General features: G+C 45.6%; 1 pseudogene; it reads right to left on the minus strand.

Moving 5' to 3' along the window:
- Positions 1-1,845: 1,845 nt before the first annotated feature.
- LOC106740253 (leucine-rich repeat transmembrane neuronal protein 4-like) lies at positions 1,846-23,679 on the minus strand (annotated as a pseudogene).
- Between the last annotated feature and the right edge of the window lie 949 nt (positions 23,680-24,628).

The raw sequence follows: 24,628 nt of genomic DNA on the forward strand, positions 1-24,628 counted from the left end.
ATTGTATTTTACTTAGGGTTTAACGGTAGGCAATTCTTGCCTTCATCACCAGCTATTAAATAAACAGGCACTTTCATTCCTTCTCTCGGACTGCTTCTCAAGCTTAGCAGCAGCACCTCACTAGCCTCCTTACATCCCCGCTTAAAATGCTCCTTTATTGCCAAATACTTGATTTATCAAGTCTAACATCAGTGTCTATGGTACTGCCTCTTTCCGCTCCTTCCCTTGGCTGGAGCCACCTGCTCTCTTTTGCATAGATAAAAGATCTTTGACGGCAGACACCATCTTCTTGTTCTGTTTTTGCACAGGCCGTTGAACAGGGGCCTGGTTCATGACTGGAGCTCCTAGGCAGAAAAAAAAAGGAACTAATAAATAAGGGTCTAATCACTCCAGGCTCAACTCATCCTTTTTCCACTTCCAGCTGTGAAGTTCATGACCTGGCTGTCTTGAGTCTTTGGCAGCTGGGGAATAGCTAGGGAGTGATGCCCTGATATTGGGGCAGTCATAGTGACATCAATATTAAGGCCAGGAAAGACCATTATGATTGCCTACAGGGCAGAGAATTTCATCCCATAATTTCTGCATCAGCTGGGTTACCCCTAGTTTTGGCTTCACTAGAACAGGTCAGAAAACCTTTGATGGAACAAGAGTCCTTGGAAGATGCAAGTCAGTTTAAATTGAAATGCTTAGCAAAAATCAGGTCAACGGTGTCAGAATGTATCCCTAGATAAGGTGATATCAAGAAGCAATTGTGTTCTGAAAGCCGAAAAATGGATGGGATCCCTAAGTAAAGGGACAGCAGCTTTGAGTAAAAAAAGATATTTTCCACATGCTTGGTGCTGCAACAGAAGTAATGTAGTCATCTTTCTAGTAGACAGCCTTCTCCCCCTTCTTTCTTCCTCCATGTTTCAGAGGAAAAATGTGTTAGTGTTCATCCAGGCCCAAGTTAAGATGGCTACATTACCTCCACAGTAGGACATTGCAACCTTGTTGCGATCTGTATTTCCCTACTGGCTTGGTCATCTTTTTGGATTCATAACGCTTAACATCTACTAATAAAGTCCCCTGGCACACTACTGCGGTGCTGTAGCTATGTAGCCCCTCACCCCAGGAATGGAACATTCATTGTTCAAAATGACTGTGGTGTGCTCGACTCTGACGCTGGGCTAAAGCGATCCCTTTCTAAGTCAAAATCCCAAGAGAACTTTGGAAGAACAAGTTTTTTCCCTCTTCATCAGTGTACTCAGGTTCCCCTAATTCCTACCATGCTAAAAGTACTCTCCTAGCAAAGACGAGTGCTTCAGATCACTTGGGTTATGTTCCAGTCCTCCCCAGAAGCTCTCAATGAGATCAGCAGCCCATTGTGCTAGGCACTGTACACAGAGTCAGAGGCCCTCCCAGGCCTGAAGAGCGTGCAGATTAAATAAGAAGAACAGACAAAAGATAATAGGGGAGACTGAAATAACACGGTTCTCCCAAAGTCTTGCAGCAAGAAAAGATAACACAAGTCTCCCACACAACACGTCTAATATGAGATTACAAATGACATCACGAAATTAGGTTTGTTAGAAGTGACATCGTTTTTCACATGAGTGAGATTAGAAATGACATTCACATTTCTAACATGAGATTGAAGTACTAGTGCTCGATTGAAAAACAAAAGCCAAAAAAAGGAAAATAAAAATTTAAAAAGCAGCAACTGTTTTTTGTGTGTTGAAAAAGAAAGAAAAAAAAAAAACATTCAAAAAAAGCCCTTAAGAGTAATAAGCATTTAATAAAGAAACCATGGCCGACCCCCTCCCTCCCCAATGCTACCCCCCGCTTTTTGCCCATGGTTTCCTTCCAAGGAGCCGCAGGCAGTTATGCTGAAGACAACGTCGTCCCTCAACATCACATCCTCAGCAAGTTCACATTCACAATGCTGTGCTCCGCTTCTGAGCTCTGTAACAAAATCATCTCTGCCTACGGCCGCATTGTATCCAAGTTGCCAGAACCGAGACCTTTCAAAGACAGGGTTTTTTCTGGGTTCACAGTAGTGCTCGAATGCTGCACGCACCTCTGCAAGGGTGCTGTCAGTAGGGTCCGCAAACACCCCTGGCACGTTGGTGTAGATTTCTAGGGCTTTATCCCCAAGGCAGTGAAGCACAACTACAATTTTATGATCCTCTGCCTCTTCCTCAACCTTTGTGACTGCAAGGGATAATCACAGCTTCTGTTCCCATCTCCTCCAGTTCACCCCAAGATTTCCAATAAAGGATAATGATGGTGGAGGTTGGAAATGCTCCATTTTTTTTTCTCTTTGAATGAAAACTGTAACCCCCTTAATCAGGCTGCTGGTGACTCCACCGAGAGACAGGTCACTTCTGACACCACATAGTGTTTAATCTGTGCCATTGGGTTCAGGGATGGGGTAACGCACTCAGACCTCTGTGCCTCTGGGGTCCTGTCCTCAAGTCACCATTCAGCAGAGCCCAGTGGGGTGGGAAACAGAGCTATAACTTTATTAGGAACAGGATTCAGCAACTCCCGTACTCACAGCTTGCAGGGAGAACCACCGCCACCCACCACCACAAACCGCACACACAGGGCAGCTGGGGGGGAAACTGCGTCAAGAAGCTGTCTCCATCATTGTTTTGCTCTTCTCTCACTGTAGATGGCTGGAGCAGCTGAGCGCACGATTGTAGCTATGAAGTTGTGTTGTCGACTGAGTTCGAATTTGCTGGTCTCAGCCGGCTCCTGGGAGATGGTGCCATATCCCCTATTTACATGGAGTGGCTTATGAGCCTGGCAGTATCTGATCGCTCATTGACCATAGTTGTAATAGGGCAAAGTCTTCATGTGGTGAGGAACCTGTGTGAGAGGGAGAGAGAAAAGCGGGCAGGGGGAAAAAAAAGAGAGCCAGAAAGAAATGCATAAATATCATGCACAGAGTGGAACGGGGTTTCAGTTAGGTTGGCCTCCAGGCATGATCACAGTATACATTTTAAGAATCACAAAGTGTGCACAACACCTTTTGGATCCCTTATGAGGGCCTTATGGACAGCGAGTTCTGCATAAAACATGGATTTTGCATTCACAGCACTTGCAAGCAATTCTGCAAGTCACTGGGGCTCTCCGCATCCCACTGGCGTCTGTGGTTTGACTGGCTGGAGGAATTCACATCCGTGAATTATCTCATGTTAGAAATGCACTACAGCAACCACCAGGTAACACTTGCAGCAGATGAAAGAGTCTGTATAACTGCACTAGCTGCAATGGAGCGGTGCCGGTCTTCACTTGATACGGATCCTCCTCAGCCTTGAACATTCCCCCTGAAGACAATAAGGCCCATCCTCAGTCCTGTTTATCCTTTTACTTAAAATTGCTTTGTACCACACCTCTGCTGAAAACTTCTACAATGAACACAGCCACCCTTGGGAAAAAAAAAATAAAAATAAAAGTTGTAAAGGTTAAGCCTAAAAGTAAATATTTCTCGTAAAAAAAAAAAAGTTTGCTAGAATTCTCTTCCTAGATACCTTTTCAGGTCATTCTCCTGTCTGCAGGAGATGAGAAGATCAAGATGAAAGAAACTTGGTCTTTGGGAGGGAAAAAACCAAACCCTGCACACTTCAAGGTATAAGGGCAATCAGCTTTTTCCAGAACTACCAGAAAACCCAAGCTCCTTCTAGCCGGGGACATTGGCTCTAATTTCATTTTGTGACCAACACCTCTTCATTTCAAGGGCAGAAAAGGGAAAATGGAGACCACAGGGATGATTTATCATGGGTTCTTATTGCTTGGTGCACTTCATCTAGGGAGGCAGGAACAAGCTATGCATATTAGAGACACTCAGGCTAATGAGTGCAATGGTAGAGCAAATCCCTCTGCTGCTCAGAGCTAGTAAGTGGTGAGTTCTTCCTTTTTCTCTGAAAGCTGACTGGAGGGATTCCAAGACTCTCCATAGCTGGATTTTAAATGAACATTTTTTTCACTTTACATGGCAGCCGAATAGCAGGAACGCACAAGACAAGTTGCTCAGTGGACACTGGCAGAGCAAACTGCAATCACTTGGTGAGCAAGTTCAGCCCTGGTATAAAGAGGTACAATTCCTGTTTGATTTCCTAGGATTTGTGCCAGTTTACACCAAGCCTTGGATCTGTCCTTCACCTTCAAAGGCAATTAGTGAATAGTCCATGCCACACGTGATCCCATGTACAACAGCCCTGTCAATACATGCCCATTCACAAATTGTAGACTTGAACCCTCAGCTCCACCAGGAATTCAGTTCACTCCCATAGAAATAAATAGCAGCACTGCTGTTGCTGCGAGTGGTCACCACACGGCAGCGCAGGGCTCCTCCGTTTCTTTAAATGGTAACCTCCATTCAGATGACAGCGAGATGATTCCTTCCTGGAAATCAACTTCTTACAAGCACTAGGAGGTTGAATGCCTCCCCACATTCCCTTTCCTTGTGAAACTAGGGCTGCTTAATAAAGACTGCCTCCCTTTACCGGCGGGTCCCCTGCTCCTGCAGCCTGAACTCTCCCACAGCTCCAACCCAGCCGCAAGCACAGACTCCCCGCGGCATCAGACTCTTTCCTTTCCCGGGGCACCTGAGTCCTGAGTTTGCACGGCTCCTCTCCAAGATAGGGGACTCAGCTCCTTAATGAGCTGGGCAGCTGTTACAGAAAGTTGCTGGGCTGCTACTTACTGAGGGGACTAGCTGTAGGACTACTCGTATATAAAAGAAGGGTCAAAAGTGTTGGGGAAAAAAAAAAAAATCAGTCAGCCTTGTTTTCCAACTTGCCAGTTTAACAGCCCCCATCATCTCACCACTGAACTTCTTGCCAACTTTATCTTCCCCAAAATAAACTGAAAATCCCCCACCTCCCTCCTGGATCAGAGAAGTAACTAGATTTTTGACAGACAAGGCAGTGCCACTTCTGCCCCGCAACCCCCAGAACTTCCCTTCTCAAACAGAGCATGTCCCACTTTGATGTTCCCACTCAAATAAAAGTGTTGTCTCACCAAGTTTCCATAATAACAATTAAATCATAGATTTCTTTACAGGCTATGACTTTTCAAAGTGCAAAAAGCAGGTAATCATAATAAAATAGCACTTAGCATTTTAACCCCACTTGGAGCAGAGTTTATTTGAAAACCCTTGATACAGAGAGGCCAAAATGGAATAACTCATATTGAGATGCATAAAGTTTTCTTATTAGCAAATCAATAGCAAAGACAGGAGAAGATTCCTGGCTTAGTACCTGCCAGTCCCATCATACCACCCTGAAGCTTATGGTTTCATAGTAGCTAGGGTCAGGAGGGACCTGAACAGATCATCTAGCCTGACCCCCTGCCATAGGCAGGAATGAATGCTGGGTTCACAAGACCCCAGACAGGTGATTATCCAACCTCCTCTTGAATTTGCCCAAGGTAGGGGCAAGGACCACTTCCCTGGGAAGTCGGTTCAAGATTTTGGCCACCCTAGCTGTAAAATATTGCCTTCTGATCTCTAACCTAAACTTATTCTCCATCATCTTATGACCATTGTTCCTCATCACCCCAGGCGGTGCTGGTGAGAAAAGGGCTCTGCCTGTTTGCTGTTGATCTCCCCTGATGAGTTTGCAGGCAGCCACCAGGTGCTCCCTCAGCCTCCTCTTGCTCAGGCTGAACAGGTTCAGGTCCCTCAGTCTCCCCTTGTACGGCCTGTCCTGCTGCCCTCTTACCAAGCGGGTGGCCTCCTCTGAACCTTCTCCAGGTTGGCCACATCCCTCCTGAAGTGTGGCGCCCAGTACTGGATGCAGGACTCCAACTACGACCTGACCAAAGTCGCATAGCGGGGGAGGATCACCTCTCTGAACTGGCTTGAGATGCACCTTTGGATGCATGACAAGGTGTTGGCTTTGCTGCCTGTGGTCTGGCACTGGTGGCTCATGTTCATCTGGGAGTCAACAATGACTCCAAGATCCCTTTCTGCTTCTGTGCTTTCAAGAAGGGAACTCTCCAGCCTGTATGTATGCTGTGGATTCCTGCTCCCCAGGTGCAGCACCCTACATTTGTTTACGTTGAACCCCATCCTAGTCTTGTCTGCCCACTTTTGTAGTCTGTCTAAAACTAGTTGCAGCCTCTCTCTCCCTTCGAGTGTGTCCACCTTGCCCCACATCTTACTGTCATCAGCAAACTTGGACAGTGTGCTTTCCACCACCTCATCCAAGTCGATGATGAAGATGTTAAACAGTGTGGGCCCGAGGACCGAGCCCTGGGGTACCCCACTGCTTACATCTCACCAGGTTGAGTACAACCCATCCACCACTACTCTCTGGGTGCACCCCATCAACCAATTTTTTACCCATCCAATTTTTTGCCTGCATCTAACTGTGCAGGCATCAATGCCACAGTTGCCTAATTTATTGATGTGAGTGGGGTGAGAAACAGTGTCAAAGGCCTTCTTAAAGCCATTTATTGAAGCTGTTTAAGGTATGATACTCTTTTAAAATTTGGCTCTGGAACACAGTGAACTATAACAAAGTCAAAAATTTGCTCTGACAAGAATAAGACAAATGTAAGGAGAGCTGCTTGGCCATGTATAATCTATTAGAGTATCCGATGGAGTGTTTGGCTCACAATGAAGCTCCATGACAGCACAGTCCCATAGACTGAGTCAAGTCACTGCACAAAATGTAGGGTGACAAGATATTTATCACCAGACAATGCACCAGTACCCATCTATTTACAGCATTTTCTACTAAATGGATTTTATATCCTCTTTTGAAAACTGTACCATGTATTAATATTGACTTAGTTTCAACTGATGCTTCATTTACTTAATGTAGTGAAATGCATGTACTTTTATAAGGAAATATATCCCCTATATATGCTAATACTATGGATTGCCCTGTCCTTCTTAAGATTGCATCAGAATCCATTTAAATGCCAATTTCTGATTAAATACCTTTATATTACATTTCCTTTATTGTGCTCTTTGCTACTTGCATCTGAACTTGTATCATTTGTGAACACACTAATCTTCAGCTACCCCAGCTTTCTAAATCCACAAGGAAGACTTGAACATTTACTGTTAAAGGCCATCTTGCACTGGTACAAATGATCTTAAAACCTTACTTGAATGATCTTTCTTTGCAAGGCAATTGGTCATAAACAGATGCTCAGACTTTGTCTTCCCAGCAGATGACCTTTACAGCAGCATCACCATGGTCTGAAGTCTCATTATTGTTAATCTCAGATTAAGATCGCTATAGGCCTGGAGAAAGCATGCAATATAAACCCCCTCGTTTACTACCCCGTGGTAAAACACATACCTTTTTATTCAATTGCCATGATCACACACCAATTAGAGATATTTCCAAACCTTAAATAACTTCAGACATATAGCATCTCCTGTGTCTCTTAGTGGTCGTGCCACTCAGATACTGGATTTTGACTCTGTCCCAGGGGAGCTAGGGTGGCAGGAGGGCCCCAGCCCAAAAGAGAGCTCCACTTACCTCTCGCAGAGCCTGAAGAGCCGGAGGAGAGGCGTGTGGCCAAACCACCGGTGAGGGTGATTAGCCGCGCCTATATCCAGCTGTGGCCGAGCAGCGTGGGTGGGAGACGCCACCCGGGAGAGATAAAAAGTGGCCCCAACAATGTGGCGGGGCAGCTGAAGGGTGGAGGCTTGAGGGGAGACCCCTCACACGGAGGGGATCAGCCGCCGTGCCCGGCAGCGTGGAAAGCCAGGGCAGAGCCAGGAGAGGCTCTGATGGAGTCGGCAGTGACGCAGACAGCAGAGCCGGCAGGGAAGCCAGCTGTAACGCTGATAGCAGAGCCGGCAGGGAAGCTGGCTGTAGCACCAGCAGTGGAGCCAGCTGGAAAGCCGGAGGCGACGTCAGCTGCAGAGGCGGCAGTAAAGGTGGGAGCAACGCCGATAGGGGATCTGGCAGCAGCGCCTGCAGCAGAGCCAGTGGCAGCACCCACAGGGGAACTGGAGGCAAGAGCTGAGAGAGCAGCGCCGGGGCAAGCCGGCACTGAAACCTAGGAGTGAGCCTGCACGGGAGCCTCGGAGAAGAGATAATAAAGGGGTGTGTCCAACAGGGCCTCACCAGGCCTCACTGGAAGGTAGCTGAAGACCCGAAGTGGGGTTGGACAGTGGACCTTTGGGGCCCACAGCGGCCTTAGGAAGAGGCGGGGACTCAACACCCCAGTGGGGTGAGCCGCCAGGGCTGTGGAATCCGAGCCCAGGGCAATCCACGTGGCCCAGAGGCCAAAGGCACTCTTTTTGGGCCTCCTGGCCCAGTATTTTAGTGGCCTTCGTTACCTCGGTGGTGGGATAGGCACGACACGTCACAGGGTGATTAGTATAGGGCGACAGGGAGTCTTATTGGAGGGACCAGGTCAAAGGACCTCGTGGACCATACACCAGGCCCGAAGACTCAGGCACGCAGCTGGCAAGCCGTGGGCAGAGGTTGGGGAAGAGCTGAGGACACCAAAGGGGCCTGAAGATCGGCAGCCCAAGGTGGCGAGTGGCCAAGGTGTAGGGAAGGTTGGAGCCCCGGGAGTGCTCGCCGGGAGGTGCAACGACCCTGGAGGCTGCCCCAAGGGGGAACCCCCCACTGAGGCAACATCCCAAGTTGTGGCAGGCGAGTTAAAGGGACCCCCTGACATCAGCAGGGGTAGCCTGTGGGGTCCACCCATGAGCCCAGGACAGACACGATCCATAGCCCGGGCTAGGGCCACATGGGCGTGCTTAATTGAATGGAGGCGGGCACAGACTCATTCTTTAGAGATGCAATTCTCCTCTGAGTTCTGCTGGCGTAAATCAAAGGGAATCTCATTGAAGCTAATGGAGCTACACTGGATTTAAAAACCAAACCAAACCCAGGACTGACAAGAGAAGGAGGTCTTGAGGGTCACACTGATACCGAGGCTAACCCAGAGTAATTCCACTGAGTTATTTTTTTCTGTACCACTGCTGACAGCGATACCATACCTTAATTCACACTACTTCTGGTGGCAATGATGAGGATATGCAAGGTCCCTTGATTTAAGCAGGGATATTGCTTTAAGCAAGTTGAACACAAAGCACAGACTTCTATTTTTTAAATCAGGCTCATTAGAGCAAACATGTTTCAAAAGTGACTGGTGCTTTTGGGTGCCCAAATTCATATATCTTAAAGGATCTGGATCTTCAGAAAAATGCTCAAAAGATCAGGTCCTGGGAAAGGATCTCCAGTTGGTCACTCAAAATCAGTTGTTACACTTAACCGATCTTGACCTTACATTTTAGCATATCTGAACGTCAAAGACACTGTCCAAGCCCTAACCTGGTTTAAACCCAACCTGCGGAAGTCATTGAGAATTCCAGGGGTGGGAAGGAGCCACAACAGGCCATTCATTTTTCCCATTAGGATGCTTACAGTGATAAGAAAAGCCAAGTTTAACCTGGCTTTAACACCACAGCAGCAGACGCACAATGTCACATAAGCAGAAAGTCAGTTACCCAAAGAAGTCTTTGTTGAAATGGTATAACACAAATCCATCTTACCATGTATAAATGGGCTGTGGGGATCTAAAGTACAACACTTTCTTATTTATTAATGTCCTAATTATTACAAAATTACAACTCAACATATATACATGTGTATATGCTCAACACACACACACACACACACACACACACACTCCCCAATGACTGCCAGTTTTTTACTTACACTTATAGAGCCAAAATGACACCTCATTTAAAAGGGTGCAACTCTGAGCTACATCCCCTTCTGCCATCTCTTGGTCTCTCGGTTGAAACTTTACAGCAAAACACACCAAACCAGGCATTTGCAAATGTTACTTTTGACTTTTGCCCTACCTTAGGACCCAAGTTCAGGCAAGTCCATAAACAAGAGCTCCCATCCTTCCTGATTCAGCAGAGCACTCAAGTTAAGCCAGTGCTTAAGTCTCATTGTGCTCAATTATATCCCTGAACTGCAGACTGAATATGGAAAAGAGAAACGGAGAAAAGAGACTGAAAACAGAAAAGAGAATCATCTTTTTTAACCCCTGTCAAATAGGTTGGAGAAGCCACCAGATGTAATACGGACCCTACTATACAGATTTCCCTGCCAAACATTCTACTCTGTGTTCCCTAGAACAGCAGGTGCCTTAATCGCCTCCCAGTTACACCAGTGCACATTGTTAGTGACTCCCATAAACAGTCCCAGATTTAGGCTTAAACTACTTAAGCTACACTTTAGGGCCTCACAATATGAGGGGCCTCTAAATAAGAAAAAGAAAACCGACTCAATGTCAAGTTTTATAATAGGCAGTTGGTAAATAAAGGAGATAAAGGAGATATGGGAAATTACTCTCTTAATATGGACATTTTCATCCTTATGTGACAAAAGTATACATACGCTGGATTATTTTCATTGTATGCGGCCTCTAAAGATGAACATAGTTTAGGGCCTCAGCATGTCATAATCTGGCACTGCCCGTAAAGCAACTGGTGTAAAATGGGTCCCGGCAAGAGGAAATTCAGGCTCTAGAAGCTTTTAACATGGCTATTTATTCCAACTTAATCTCATCCTTGGATGAACCTCTTTCAAGTCTGCACTGTTGAAAATAACCACCGGCACTTCTCTGACTGTTGTCATTTAATTAAATAACCTTTCCCACTGAGCACTCCCAAGAGCACAAAGGCTCATTAATCTTTCTAGTGATTAGAAAAGCCGCAAAAGCTTCAAACATTTACCTCTCCTTCCCAGCTGCTGAAATGGTTTTAGGAGGATCGGGGTTCATACCTCACTTTCCCTGGAGCCAGAGATACTGTACGTGCAGGGTCCAGATCCATTAACGGATACATCCATGGTTGGCTTGTAGTCCACATAATACTCCTGTAAAGGGGAGTACATTTGCCTTTCAGACTCTCTGCCCTTTTTTCTGTGCCTCTTCATAAGAGAGTGCTGCTGGAGTTGTTTCACGCTGGCTGAATGGTTATCTACGTGTCGTGGAAGTGCTAACAAAATCATAGCCACTGAAAGAAAGAGGGCCACGCTCCCAGCAATGATTTTGTGAAAGGAAACACGCTCGTACTCCAGTTCCACTCCAGGTGCCGGCAGGTCTGGAGAAGGACTTGGCAAAACGGAGGTTGGCCGATTACTTTCCAGTTTAGGAAGGGTAGATTTGGGAATAAAAAGTGGCCTCTGGGGCATTTTAGGTGCCTGGTATGATCTTCCAGTAACCGCCACCTGGATTTCAGTGCAGATATTATGTGTTTCCACAGCATCGTTCACCTTCTCACCCTGCATGTGCTTAGGGCCCACATATATCATAGTGCTTTCTTTATTCCCCTTGAAATTCTTAAGCCAAATAAACAGAGGGCAAATGGTTTGAGTACATTCCCACAGATTTCCGGACAGAGAGATTTGTATTAGTGAAAGCCATGTATTGATGGTCTCCTGAGAGACGCTGGTGAATTTGTTGGCATCCAGGTTCAGCTTGTGCAGGCGTCGGAACATCCCGGGCTCCATTCCCCTCATGTCATTCCCCAATAAATCCAAGTTGTGCAAGGAGCTCCAAGTCCATGTAACCCTGGGCTAACAGACCGGATCCTATTCCACTGCAAATAAATGGATTGAAGGTTGAAGAGGCATGGAAAGTGGGCCAAGCTGATCTTAGAAAACTGGTTGTGCTCTAGATGGAGCTCTGTTAACTGCAGGAGGCCAGCAAAAGCATTGCGGGACAGACTTCGCACATGGTTGTAGCCCAGATCCAGAAAATCAAGGTTCCGGCAATCTTGAAAAACTCGGACTGGTCCTGTTTTCAGCGAGTTGGACCACAAGTGCAAGAACAAGAGTTTGCGAAGGCCCTTAAACTGCTCCGACCGTAACACCTGCAGCTTGTTGTAAGAAAGGTCCAGGTTGCAGAGATTGGGGCACAGGTGAAATGTTTTGTTGTGGAGATGAGTAATTTTGTTGGAGCTCAGAATTAGTTCCTTCAGCCTTTGGATCCCCTGAAACGCATCCTCAGCCACGGGGCTGATGTAATTATGGCCAAGATAAAGCCAGATGAGCTGATTCAGGCCCCAAAACTGATTTGATTTAAGCTTCTGGATGCTGTTGTAGCGCAGCGATCAGCCTTGAGATCCTCCAGAAATATTCCAAGGGGTATCTCTGAATGTGTGAGATTCACAGTACACAATTTTGCAATCACATCTGCAGTTCTTGGGGCAAGTGCGCTGAGCCTCAGTGAGCGTACCAGACAGCACCGTAGGAAGTAGCACTAACACCACACTCATGCCTCTCAGCTGCTTCGTTAAACGGAAACCTGCAATATTAAAAAGAAGACAAATGTGCATTGTAAAACTATTAAAATAAACCACCAGGCAATTATTTATGTCAGTGGGGCTTCTACTGAGGCACTGGAGGTCCAGTGGATTTGGAGACAACCTGTTTGTCTCTTCCTGCATTGTTTGCTATGTAAATGCCTGTTATCATTTCACTTCCTAGCCTGCCTCCCTCTCCCCCCGCACCCACACCACCACCACCACTGTGGTTATTCAATTACTTGTGTGTGATTTATGATCCCAAAGATGGGCCGAGAGTCTGTCTGCTCTTCCCTTGATCTCATGTACATTCGCACACCATGTAGCGGATATATCCTTATCACTGGATGCTGAGGTTTTAACAATAAACGTATCTGTCAAGTCACCTTTCTGAACTCACCGCAGGGTTCAATAGAAAACTCAGCCCCTGCTTTGGTAGTTCAACAAGAAGTAAAATATTTCTTAATAAACCCAGCTGCTTGTAAATCTTTTTCAGCCTGCACCCCTCCCCTGCAAATTGAGTATAAAAAGGAGCTACAGTGAACAGCTGACACATAATAAAGTTTGACCCGCATTTAAAACATGCCTTTATTGCAAAATGAAAGAGTAGATGAAAACCTTACTAACCAGCATTGAGGGATCTTTTTCATGTGGAAAAAAAAAGCATGGACTGTAAACACCCACACACAAACACTATCATAAAGCATACATGTGTATTATCTATATTGTGTAGCAGATGTAGGGGAACCTGATATCATGAGGATGCCTTCATTAATATACACAGCTCACGATTTAGTTTTCAAGGTCACATTATATGAATGTAAACACATCTACTGATATTCAAATATCTATTATTTTGTACGTGTGTTATTTTGATGTACTGCATGTGCATACCTATATGTGTGTGTGTATACAGACACATGTACAGACACATACACCTATACAGAAGTATGAGTATGTGTGTATATGTATGCACACACACTTTTATACCAAAGTTGTGTGACCCTGGTGGCAGCACTACCCGGAGCCATGTCCAAGTTTTTGGGATCCTGGGGTGCCAATAGGTCTCGGTCTACTCCCACTCTGTCTACAGGCTGGGAGCACCACTCACTGCAGCACTCTTCCTTGGTGCTCCCCACACCAGACCACACACTAAGTAACTATTTACAATCATTTATTGTTCACAATAACAACTCGGAGATTGACAAATAATAACTGAGAGACTGACAAATTCGACATCCCATAAATAATGAACTATTGTTCATGCTTGAGCCATTATAGCTATATTATCTGTCCAAGCTCAATAGCTATTAGCTTGTGTGAACTATTGAGCTAGTAATGATACCTCATTATTCAGCTGTTTTCAATAAACTCAATTATGATACTCATCATCTAACAAAAGCAATTATGTTATCAACTTTACCACTCAGGCAACTTATAACAGGTATGTATATATGCTGAGTCAGCCAGGTCTCCACAAAATCCCTCTGCCTGCAGCAAAGTAGCCCACTGTGCAGTGGCTGTACTAGAGCCCCGGGGAGCGGTGCTCGCTCTGCCTCACAAGAGGGGTGGCGATGCCGTCATTTGGACAGAAGATGGGGGGGCCTGTCAGGAGTGTGGCTGCTCCAGAGACCAGTCTCTTGCCTTGTCCAGTCTTTCCTGGGCACCTGCAATCACTCACACTGCTCCCCAGATACTTCCCAAGGCAGCTCTCCCGTGGTTAGCACCTGGAGCACTCCTCTCAGCTGTAGGTTATTGAGCTGTCTGCTGGAGCTCTCACACAGCTGCTTTCTGCAGCTCTCCCAGAAAACCTCCTCTAGCAACCCCTGTCCCTCATTCCCTCCAGGGACTCCCTGCACCAGGGGAACTTAAGAGTGGGAGGGGAACCCATTTGCACAACCCTTGCTCCTTCAGTAAAGGCAATTCTGGGTACTCGGTAGCTGATGGCTCCTCTGCCTGCAGTAGCAGCCCTTCTCCCCCTTTATTCCCGGGCTTCCTGCCCTGGAGCTCCAGCTGTCAAATCTCGTGCACGCATCCTGTGTGCACAGCCTGCTGGCAGAGCCTTGTCCCAAGAGTGCAAACACCCTGAATGACCTTACACACTCCAAGGAAGCCCTTCAGCACCTTTACAGTTGCATTAAGATCAGCAAAAAGCGTTACATTTCAAGAGTCATATTTTCATCTGGACCCCCCTTGCTGTTCCTCACTGCTGCTGATTTGAATGCTTTGCATTTCAGATGTCAGGCTGATACTTCTGCATTGTCTATGCTGCTTTGGGAGAGCAGTCAGATTTTGCACAGTCTCTGAATAATTGTGGCAAGAATTTCAGAAATTTCAACCTACACACACACACACACACACACACACACTTTCTCAGAGCAAATCATAATTTTGGGACCCCCTGGCTCAGTCCAGAGTTGTAGTCCCACCCATCATTTGGCTGCATTCTTCCATCAGCAGCATTCTTTAAAGGCCTGTTATCGTCTCTGTAAATAGTCATTTTATTATTTGTCACACACACACACACACACACACACACACACACACACACACACACACACACCCTGTGCTGCAGTTATTAATTCCAATTTTAAACCAAGAGCCAGTAAATGAAACCATTCTTAATCTAAAAAGCCCTTATGTGTCTCTCTCTTTCACTTCAATGGTTAGGTCTCTAATTTAAATCATGAACTTTCACTCTTGCCTGTGTGTCAGCAGCGGCCAGGTAGAAATATATTCCAGCTGTTGCAGAGTTGGCAGGGATGGAAATTAAAACTGTCACACTTGAAAAAAATAAGGCAAATGACTGCTGGAGATCCACCAGCTATACTAGGGATATTTATTGACAAACCAAGTCAGCCTTCCCAAAACCCACAAAATCACCCCCCTCTTGCCTACTTCCCACATGCTGCAAACTGTTCACAATCCTTCCTGACAACCTGAATAATCTCAATACAGGTTTGTCTAATGTGCACACAGTCCCAAAGGAAATCCCATATGTGTGCACCTCAGATGGATACAGACACCTATTTAGAGGTGTATGGGCGAGTTGGATCATGAATGGACTCGCTGTGGTTGTCAGCTCCGTGCAAGAATTTACAGATTAATTACATATAAAACAACTGCGGCAGAGGTGGGGGGTGGGGGGAGGTGTGTGTGCTTGTGCAGAGTGGGGGATACGCAATCAAAAAATATGATAGCAAAAACACCTGGCAAAGGACTGCACTGCAGCTGTTCAGACTGGTCCCTGCTCTCCATCAGCTAATAATCCAGATTAAAAAAAATGTCCTGTACACCTGCAGCTGTGCTAAGGAGGCAACAACAAAAGTTCACTTACCCATCCTTTTGTCATCCACAAGTGTATCCCCTTTTTTCTTCTCCCTCTCTCTTTCTTTTACTCTTGTATTTTTTTTTTCCCCCCACACAGGGGTCCTTTCTTTAAACCATCACAACCTTCATGCCACAGCACAGCTGCCACTCACATCACCGCCATCCAACCGGCATGCCAGTAACCCACACAAAGTTTCCTAGAGGGGACAAGAAAGAGTTTGGTGGATGAGGAAAGGAAGGGACAGGGGAAGGGAGTAAAGGGGGGTGGGGAAGACAGGACCAGGGATGGGGAGGGTACAGCAGAGGCAGGGTGGGGTGGGGGGGGATACTAAGCTCAGAGAGCCATTGTGTAAGTCATCAGAGAAGCATCACCATTAAGTGGCAACCTGCATTTAAGAGCTATAGCACAGCAGGTAAACCAACTTCTCTGGGAGGAATAAAAATTAAATCTTCCCGTACCTAGCACCCCTTATTCTGCTGCCCTTTGCCGTTCTCAGGCACAGCAATCCATCCTCCAACTCTTGAAGCCAGTAGGTCTTCTGTGCTGTTTAAGAGCTATGCCGGACAGGTTTATCCATTTAGCTGGTCAGGTTGAAAGTGTTTTGTAGCTGTGCTGAGAGGCAGCTCTTGTCGAATTCAGCAGGCTTTCCAGAGAGCGAGGATGCTCCGGAGCATGTGGGTGTTAATGTTTAGTTTGTGATGCACCGAGTGCCCTCCACTGGAGAGAACGGATCACACATTAAAGGCACAAACAAGTGATCCTGCCATTGCTTATACACGTTCCTCTTTCAGAAAAGAAAATTAAAGACACAGTATTGCTTCCTCCCTCCCGCACTTCATTTTCCTTCCCAGATTATTAAACATTTATTCCATGGATTTTCCTGCAATTACTATAACAGACCAAATAAAACACCTCATCCTTGCATATTTAGCAAGCTGCATGCCTAAACCACCATCTTTTTCTTGTGTGAATTATAGGCTCTTTTTAATTCCTTTATTCATTGCAGGGGGCTTGGTGTGGAGGGGAGATGCTTATAGATGAATAATAAAAATGCTGTTAAAGGTACTAGGTGGGGGCTGTAAAATATACAAATCTAGCATCTGCATAAAGGGAATTTAATTAAAAGCGCTATGTTGAAATGTAAACAGACTGAAAACGGCATTTTTTAAAACTCCGCTAAGTGCTTTTTGTCAGGCAAAAAATATAACGCTCAACATATGATTGTAACAGACTGCCCACGTGGGCTCACCAGATCGGCTTGAGACATTTCCCCTGGGCTAAAAACAGTGTCGGTGAACTCGGAGCAAGTCCTAGGGTAGAGGCGGGGAGACTTGCCCTGCGGAGAAGGAGAAGCCGATTGAAAGAAGAGGTTTTCAAACCCCTCATTCGCTTGGAAGGGGGATGGCCGGGATTGGGGGCCAGACACTCAGCCCTGGCTGCCCGGTTTGCAAGCCAGGGGGGACTGCCGGAGGGGATAAAAGCATCACCCTAACTGGCATGGGGGAGCTGGTGACAGTGATTCCAGGAAATGACACAGGAGGCCTAAGAAGAGCTGGGAAGAGCTGACCCAGCCGAGGGAGCAAAGACCCCTCTGAAGAGCCTCGACAGCCCTGGGAAAAGGCGGCAGCGGCAGTCGGCCGTACCTCCAGCCCTGCAGCAGAGAGGGAGCTGTGGCCAGGAGCGCAGGCGGCATCCTTATCCAGAGCAAGGAGCTGGGCCGGTGATTGGAGGAAACCCCTTACCTTCCCTGGGGAAGCGGGGCAGCAGCAGGCAAGGTGCTGGGATCCGGAGGAGCAGCAGAGCACCAGGACGAGGGTTCCTGGGAGCTCGGGGCGCAGGCTGGTGCTCAGAGCAGGACTGGGGAGCCACAAGGTGTGTGGGGTGCCCAGCCAGTCATCTGGAGCAGGGGTTTGGAGTAACAACCCCTGGGAGCTGCCTGTGCTGCTGACCCTCTGCCACTGACTGCCCCAGAGGGGACTCAGCCCTGTCCCTTATTCTACAGCTGATGGTCATCGCATGGAGACCCTGAGCTTTGTGCTTGGGTCATGCTGATTGCTGCAGGAGCCTACTCTGTTGCTTGCCTTTTTGGTAGCCATGGAGGGACACCCTTCAGCCTCTTTGTGGGGTTGGGATCTTCATAGATTTAATAGATTTCACAGGCATTAGGGCTGGAAGGGACCTCGGAAGATCATCAAGTCCAGCCTCCTCCCAAAGGGCAGGAAGTCAGCTGGGGTCATAGGATCCCAGCAAGATAAGCATCCAATTTCATCTTGAAGGTGTTCAATGAAGGCGCTTGAACCACCTCCGGTGGCAGGCTGTTCCAGACCTTGGGGGCTCGGACAGTAAAGAAATTCTTCCTTATGTCCAGCCTGAAACGATCTTGAAGTAGTTTGTGACCATTCGACCTCGTCATCCCTTGGGGCGCTCTGGTGAACAAACGTTCCCCCAGATACTGGTGGTCACCCCTGATAAACTTATAGGTGGCCATCAGATCACCCCTGAGCCTGCGCTTTTCCAGGCTAAAGAGCCCCAGGGCTCTCAGCCTGTCATCGTAGGGTCTGCTTCCCTGACCTCTGATCATGCACGTGGCTCTTCTCTGGACTCTCTCAAGCTTCTCCACATCCTTTTTGAATTGTGGAGCCCAAAACTGGACACAGTACTCCAGCTGCGGCCTCACTAAGGCCGAGTACAGGGGGAGAATGACGTCCTGGGATTTGCTTGAGAAGCATCTATGGATGCAAGCCAGCGTTTTGGTCGCTTTACTAGCTGCAGCATCGCATTGCAGGCTCATGTTCATCTTGTGGTCAATGATGACCCCCAAGTCTCTTTCTTCCATAGTGCTAGCCAACATAGCACTGCCGAGCCTATAAGGATGCTGCGGGTTTTTTTTCCCCCCAAGGTGGAGAACCTTGCATTTATCGGCGTTACTGTATTTGATACAGTTTGATTGCTGCAGACCAGAAGAGCTGAACCTATTGCAGTCTGTCGCTTATTGGGAAGCCTGTTGGAGCTGCTGGGAGTGAGCACCCTGCTTCCTTGTGGCAGTACTTCAGCAGCGGCTGAAAGCTGCCAGTTCCCCTACCTGGGGGTCTTGAGTCAAGGGTTGACTAATGCATTCGGGTTTGTTTTGTGGTTCTGGTTATGCCACTGAAGTTCACGTGTAAGTCACCTTTCCTATTATTCTTGTTTTGTAAATAAAGTGTAAATAGTTAAATCAGTTAAGTGTTAGGCCTTCTTGGGACCACAGGCTGCTCTGTGGGGAGAGGGGCCGGCTGGGAAGTAAATTGGTGCTGGCCAGAAGCCCTGCCCCACTCTCACCACACCATCCCTGATATTGGGCAGGGTGGCAGCTATTGGGCTGCCACCGGGGTTACGTAATGCAAGGCTGGAGAGGCATAATTACAGACACCTTTTTCCAAATTCAGAAGCAGTCAGGTCTCACCGACAGAGCACTGGCCTGGGACTCAGGACACATGGTTTCTACTTTGATTTTCTGTGCAACCATCACTTCTGTAGCGTTTCATCTCCCAACCTTGATCTACCTTGCTTATTTGAGGGCCTGATCCAACTCCTGCTAAATTCTTTGGAAAGATGTCAGTGGGCTTTGAATCAGGGGCATACGATTCTTGATGCATGGACCCGATTTTCCAGACAGTTCAGCCCTCAATGTGTAGATATTTTCAGAAAATCTGGCCACTTACTGACATGCCTAAGATGGATCTGAGCTCTTTAGAAAATCTGTCCTCATTTGTACGTGCTGTGGAAAGTCTGAAACTAATAGCCTATGTGTCTAGAAAGCACTTAGCACAATAAATCTTGATCTTATGTGAGGTCTCTTTATGCTACCACTATTCATTCTACCTGTATTAACAAAAATAAAATCCCACCATCCTTCAGGGCCAGATTCCACGCCTGTTTTTCTATATTTCTTATTCCTTTATCAAGCACAAAGATTACTGGTTACAGTAGGACTGTTTCCATACATAAAAAAGTGAGGGTTTAATATTGCAATCAGTTTTAAATGAAATCAAGGTCACCAAACAGTCTCTGCTTTCTCTCTCTCAACCAGTCTCAGTCAACTTCAGGAGTCACACCTGCCAAAAGAGTTCGGTAGTTGGTTTTCATTGCCTAGGGCCAAGCAAAATAGCTCACCGCCAATAAAACACAGAAATAGGCTCGTCAGCATTTTTCATCCTGTTCCACAATCCCAACCTCTCACTAGTGGGATATGTCTTGATCCAGGTTGTCCTTTTAGCCTCTTATAATGATTTGGGGCCTCTTGCATATAATGGTTTAAGGTTTTGAATTTGGATTCATCTGCATGACTAACTATGATGGTGATTTACAATTATCATGATCAAGTTATCAAGCTAGTCCCATGTCAGAGGCAAACAAAACCAACTGGGTTCAAGTTTAAATTGTAATGACATGATTATGAAAGCAACATGTCATCGTGATCAGCATCATTTTTGTTCTCATTCATATGTAAGCCCAGTAATATTTCCTAATATAAACAGTGCCAGAGTCTGGGATTTGGAATAGATAGTTTGCTAAGAAGAAGTACATGGAACAACTAAAGCTGAATTGAATCAGTTTTTATCCCCCCCCTCCCACCCCCCCAAATCAAGGAAGATCTAAAAAGACTGAAAACATTTCCATGTGGTTTTCTTTCCTGGGCTTCTGTATCACTTCCTTTTTTACGAGACAAAGTGCCAGAACTGTCCTCATTCTAGATGCTCTCAGGTGAGCAAGAAAATGGCTATATTTGCTGCTGTAAAATTTGATGAACTTTCTCTCCTTAACTTTTGATTTTTAATCGGAAAACCATAACGCCCAAAACTGAAATCTTTGGCGGTTCCACCAGTGCCCGCTCCCCAAAACGTTTCAGTCAACAACAACAGTCTGGGTTTTTTCTTGGTTTTCTCACAAACCATAGTGAGAAAACTAGTTCAATAGTCAGAAAAGTGTACAAGACAGGAATGAAAATGTCATTTGAGATTTCTAGTCCAGGTCTATCTAGGCACAGGAATCACAGAAATCTTGCATGAAGAAGTTTAGGAAGGCGTATAGAGGTTTGGATGCTCCAGATGACAAGGTGTCCTGCCCGCTATCATTGGTAACCTGCGAAAATTATCAATACTGATAACCACTAACCTTGCTTACCCTGAAATCCATTCTTTAGCATCTAGACTGATAACTGCATTTATTTAATTCAGCTCCTGATCAATATAATAGCAAATTTGGGGAGTGAGGTGGTGGGGGTCATTTTGAATCTCATGATTTCTAAATCACGGGATTAAAAAAAATAAGAATGTGTTGCAAATTCTTTACATTTGTGTCCTTGTTCTTGTGCATTAAAGATGTGTTTGAGTCCTGTTGTAAGGTCTTTTTTGAGAACTACAGGAGTCACAAACTTACACATGCTGAACCCTTTATCTGTGCAATTTGGAGGGACAAGGGTACTCTCCCCATTTAAAAAAGAACACAAAATTCCCCAAACAAACGATCTCAAACTGTTTCATATGATCAGCTTTTCAAAAGTCCTACATAGTCACGTTACATTTCTATTGACTGCCACAAGAGTTGGACTTTTCATGCTCTTCCACAGTTTGAAAAGCCCCAGCCACTAACTGGTTGACAAATGGAGGTCTTCTTCATAAAAGCTTTATGAATTTTTTTCTTGTTTTGCTAATTTAATTTTTAAAAATACTGTCCACCACAGCTAATCAATTATCTAGATTCATTGGCTGCTTACCAATGTTACCCCATTCACAAAAACTTTTAAAGTGCATGTAGAGCTCTAATTATGACTGCCTCAGCCAAGTCATTGTCTTATTCATTTAATTGATTAAAAAAAAAATAGGGCCAGGGGGAACCATTTCAAAAGCCAGGCCTGTGTAATATCTGCCAAAGAACTTTCCCCCAACATTTCTGCATGAAGTCCACAGCTTCTGCTTCATACATTTCTGAAAGACAGAAAAGGATGGAGAATCTACCACATCCTGTCCCCCTGGCTAATTCATCTTCTGTTGAACAGCTTGAGGATGAGAGCTCTGGCCACACGGGCTTTGAGAGCTGCAGTTTATTGCTTCATACCACAGTGATCCAGCAAACAGCTACTTCACATATTTTCCAAATGCATGGATGTAACGTGCTTGCCTCCCTTGTATGCCAACCTAACCCTGTTGCTCACTGCTCCCCACAATGAATGCTGTTATTTATATTTGACACAGGCAATATTCAGGCAGACCTCTGTAACGGAGACTCAGCATCTTTTAGGCACATAGCTCAGAAATGACTGCTTGTGCGCAGGTATGTCTGTAGGACCCTCAGATTTACTTCTCCTTTATAGTCTGGTGTGAGCACAACCCACCAGTGATCACACATTGAGATGCCACGCTGTGCGAGTCCACAAAGTACAGGAGTATGCTACCGGCCCCGGCTACATAGCCTTATACAGCGTCTAAAAATACATATTGCTTGATAGAAGGAATCTCAAAAGACACCCAAGAAACAAAGCCTCCATTTTCAGTGGCATTTGTCGGAGCTGCTGGAAACCTTGATAAAAGCCCTCAAATTATTCATTATTTCTCTCTTTAGTACATCGAGCTCCAGGTTCTCCAAGCATTGGTTTCACATGCGACATTTACTTTGTGACACTGGACACGCCAAGTCAAAACTGAGCAATAACTACACAAACCCAGTTCACAGCGCATGAATCAGCTTATCCGCCCTTTGGGATGGAGATTTTATCTCGGCTGCTTTGGTGCAGCAGAAGTACATATTCATCACTTAGAAAGGAAGGTCTACAGGCATCCATCAGGAATATATCTTCTTGTGTGCCTTAATTCAGAATGAATCAGTATTGGAAATGGCCATTGAAAATATTGTTCAAAAGAAAAGGCATCTGAATTTTAAAATGTTGTGTTTGTCAGTTTATCAGCAGCAGCCCTGCTTTTGACATATATTGTCACTTTTGGACCAAACAAGAGGAAACAAGCCTGCCTCTTTAAGCACTTTTTTCGGTTTTTTTTTGTTTTGTTGTTTTTGTTTTTTGTTTTTGTTTTTTTTTACAAATGGTGCTACTAGTTGCCCCCCAAAAATGAACATGTTTCAGTTTGGGGGATTTTTTTTTCTTAATTAACAACTAAAAATATTTATATCCTCCTGTGAGGTAAGGAAGTGACAATTTATACATGAGGAACTGCAACAAATTCCTATGCAGGTTGGGCACCTAAATACCTTTGAGGATCTGGGCCTACATAGGATAGCAGGAAAGTAAGGCTGGAAGGGAACTCGTAAGGTCACCTGGTCCCCTCCACTCGAGGCAGGACCACCCCTGACTAAACCATCCCAGCAAGTGTCTGTCTTGAAATGTCCAGGGGTGGAGACTGAACAGCTTCTCAACACAGCCCGTTTCAATGCCCGACCTCACAGTCAGGAAGTCCCTAACCATCTCCAACCTCCATTTCTTCTGCTGCAGTTTGAGGCCACTGCTTCTAGTGCTGTCTCCTACAACCATGGAGAAAAGCCCATCCCCATATTGTCTCTATAGTCCCCATTCAAGTATTTGAAGACTATTAACCAATCTCCCCATACTCTTTCCAAACCAAACATTACTTGAGCAAATGTCTGCAGCAGAGCTTCGGATCAGAGACTAGCCTTGTATGGCACAGGCTAGTCATCTTTCTACACCTAATTTTAGCTTGCATTTCTTCTCATAAAACCTTGCCCTCTGCCTGCGGAGGGGGCGGCAGGGGGTTGTGAAACATTCACTGAGCAATAAGGTGGCATTTTATACTCACTTTCCATTAGGCAAAGTAGAGGGTTGTTACAAATTTGAACTCTGGCGAGGAAGTCCGTCCTCACTCTTCCAAGTTCTCAGCTTCAGATGCGCTGCAACTTCTTGGCAGAGACATGGAGCCAGGGATTTCCAAACCTAAATGCATGAGCTAATATAATTTGAACAAGGAGGCAAGGCTCTGGGGCTGAGGGCTGTTCCAAATGCAGATCAGCACAAAAGGGGAGCTGTAAATACTTGCCCAAGAGGTTTACAGCAGTAGATACTGTGGTGGTACTAATGAGGAGCTTGCTGACAGGTGTAAATTGTTGCCTGTTGCCAGGTGTGACAGGCTGAATGAGGGCAGAATACCTCTGAGTAACAGCAGCACTGCCGCAGCAAGGCAAAACTCGGTTCAGCTTCGCAATGGTGCCACGTTTTACCAGCAGAGGATTTGAACCCCTAATAATCACCAGACTTTTTTAAAACTCAGTTTGGGTTCAACTTATTGTAACAGCCACCAAACCTGGTATTATCACAGTCTAATTCTCAGAAAAAAAGGAAAACATCCAATTCAACTGGAAAAGGTATTAAGAAAAAAACATTTTTACTAATAAAACAATTCCTTTCCCCGCTAAATTTGCTCTTTAAATTCAAAACAATGCTGAGGCATATAATATGCCATGTACCCACTTTCCATTCCTCTCCTGCACAGTAATTGTGTCTGAGGTTATCATTTATATTGAAGATCATCCTGGAGTTAGTTAATTGGGCCTGAAGCTCTATAACAATAATTCAAACTGGGCAATTGCTAATAAATGTAAAGCCTTACAATTTGTTTCATCTTTGGAACAATTCAAAAGGTTAAAAAAGTCACCTGTCTTTACTTCTAATGTTACTGAAGAGGGAAATATTTAAGCCTTGCAGTATCAGGTTATTGCATTAATGTATGGTCATTTATGTTTCAAAGTGGAAAATGAGAGTCCTGGCATTTGTGGAGCACCAGCCAGGTCCATTTTTAAAGCAAGACAAGATTCACTAAACATGTCGATAGCATTGTAACACAGCCCATTTTACAAGCCACAGAGGGAATGTTTCCATAACTCTTTCTCTGGGTGATTTCTCCAAGGATATTAAAGCTTTATTTAATTACTGGACCAAGAAGGTGGCCTAGTATTTACAACCAAAGCCACTCAAGCTGGTCAGGGCCTCAGCAAACTTACCCCAC

Source organism: Alligator mississippiensis, chromosome 15, assembly GCF_030867095.1.
Source record: "Alligator mississippiensis isolate rAllMis1 chromosome 15, rAllMis1, whole genome shotgun sequence".
NCBI classification, from domain to species: domain Eukaryota; kingdom Metazoa; phylum Chordata; order Crocodylia; family Alligatoridae; genus Alligator; species Alligator mississippiensis.